Here is a 2,327-nt window from a genome sequence, read left to right as displayed (position 1 = left end):
CTTACTAAGTGAAGAAAGTAGGAGAGACACCAATATATAGAGTGTGTCTCAAGTAAGTAGAATACTGCAAATACTAATCAGCCTCTTTCCCCAGACATCCATCAGTGCTCAAGGGGCTCAGGAACCACCTGGCCATGGTAGCAGGGATGGAGGTTGTACATGGATTCAGCAGCAGGGATTCTTACTCTCCATGACTGATCTGGCTACAAAATCTGATGATGGCCAATTTCTCACTAACAAAGACCAGCACTGAGACCCAAAAATCACACCATTCCCTGGTAGTTAGTCAGCTACCTGGTGGCATTTGATTATATTGAACCATTTCCCTCATGAAATGTGCAACACTTTGTTCTTTACAGAATAGACACATACTCCAAATACAGGTCTGTCTGCCCTGCATGCAATGCTTCCACCAAAACCACCATCCCTGGACTTACAGAATGACTGATACACTCGAGTTCCCCACAGCATTGCTTCTGGTCAAGAAACTCACTTAACAGCAAATGAAGTGTGGTGATGGAGCTATGCACATGCAAGTCACTGGTTTTTCTACACTCCCTACCATCCTGAAGAAGCTGGCTTAATGAACTTTTTTTTTTTTTTTTTTTTTTTTTTGGTGGTGCTGGGGTTCCTGGAAGCCCTTCTACCTCTGGGATACACTCCCAGACCTATTTTTACATTTTTATTTGGAAACAGGGTTTCCTAAGCCAGCGTGCGTGGCTGGCTTCCAACCTGGGTGATCCTCCTGTCTCTGCCTCCCAAGCGCAGAGATTACAAGCGTGCAGCCACCATGCCCGGCAAACTTTTGAATGACATTTTGAAGAGTCAGTGACAATACCAGGCAGCTGTCAATTCTCTGTAAGGCCGAGCAGTGTTCTCCAGAATCTTATATATGTTCTGGATCAGTGTCCAAGTTTCTCTAATAATCAGAATTCATAGGTTCAGGGATCGAAGAGTGGAAATAATAAGTATCACTCAATATTAGCTATAGTCATCCACTAGCAAAAGTGTTGCTGCTCATTCCCATGGCCTCACATCCCCAGTAGACCTCTGCTTTATAGATCTAAAGGTCTTAGCTTCAAAGGAAGGAATACTTCCACCAACAGTTATTTCAGTGACTTGGAAGTAAAGACTTATAGCCCATCACTTACTCCTCATGGCTCTGAATCAATAGCCAAGGAGAAAACCATGTCCTACCCAGGGAAATGAATTCTAATTACCCAGGGGATAAGGAGTTGATACTTCACAGGAAAGTCTAGGCAGATAAGGCCTTGGGTTGTCTTTAGTACAACTATGTTCTTTGATTAAAACAAACAAACAAAAAAAAATTAGAGTCCTCCATGTGCACGTGTAAAGAAACAGTGACCCCTGCTTGGTAGAGGGAGGCACTCCCACCCTGTCTGGAGACCTCGGGCCACACTTGCCTTTCGCGGCCTCAGTCAGCACTTCAGCTCCCTGCTCTAGGCGAGACTGGCCTAGGGGTTGAATGGCCCGAGCTGAGGGCAGCGAGGAGGACAGCATTGATAGCGAGGGTAGGAGGCAGGGAAGATGAAAAGTAGCCGGATCATGCTGAGAGATGTAACACCACACGATATTATACAGTTGAAGATACTGAACCAGGTCATCTTTCCAGTCAGCTGCAATTACAAGTTCTACAAGGATGTGCTGGAGGTTGGTGAGCTAGCTAAACCTCCCAAATCAATAACATTGCTGTAGGTGCACTATGCTGCAGGGTGCATCATTCACAGAATCAAAAGAAACTTTGCACCATACCAAAGACTAGGAATGGGGAATAAAATGTTAAACCATGTGTTAAACATCTGTGAAAAAGATGGTACTTTTTACATCTATCTTCATGTCCAGATCAGCAATGAGTCAGCAATTGACTTCTGCAGGAAATTTGGCTTTGAGATTATTGAGGCAAAGAAAAACTACTATAAGAGGATAGAGCCTGCAGATGCTCATGTGCTTCAGAAAAACCTTAAAATCCCTTCTGGTCAGAATGTAGATGTGCAGAGACAGACAACTAAACAAATTATAAATGAACTTTCTTGGACTTGCTTGTTACCAAATAAAAGAGAGGCCCATTGATTTTCCCTTCTTTCCTAAGATTTCCTTCCTCCTTGTTTTTGTTTTTCCTCATTTTTTTCTTTCCTCTAGAAATTTTAATACTTTCAAGATCTTTGGAAAATAATCATGTTTGGATTGTGTTAGTTCTTATTTTTGTGAGGTGGTTAGATTGAAGGAAGGAAATGGTAGATCTATTTAGTTTCAGAGTCAAGAGACAGTCCCAAAAATTGGGTGGCAAATAATTTTAAATTTTTTAG

The 2,327-nt window shown here is 42.4% G+C and overlaps 1 pseudogene across 1 annotated transcript; it reads left to right on the top strand.

Moving 5' to 3' along the window:
- Positions 1 to 1,548: 1,548 nt before the first annotated feature.
- LOC308263571 (N-alpha-acetyltransferase 50-like) lies at positions 1,549 to 2,091 on the top strand (annotated as a pseudogene). The gene has a single exon. The product of its transcript is annotated as an N-alpha-acetyltransferase 50-like (transcript).
- Positions 2,092 to 2,327: the final 236 nt, after the last annotated feature.

Source organism: Muscardinus avellanarius, assembly GCF_963383645.1.
Source record: "Muscardinus avellanarius genome assembly, chromosome: 5".
Classification (NCBI taxonomy): Eukaryota; Metazoa; Chordata; class Mammalia; order Rodentia; family Gliridae; genus Muscardinus; species Muscardinus avellanarius.
This window is presented reverse-complemented; position numbering and strand designations above follow the sequence as displayed.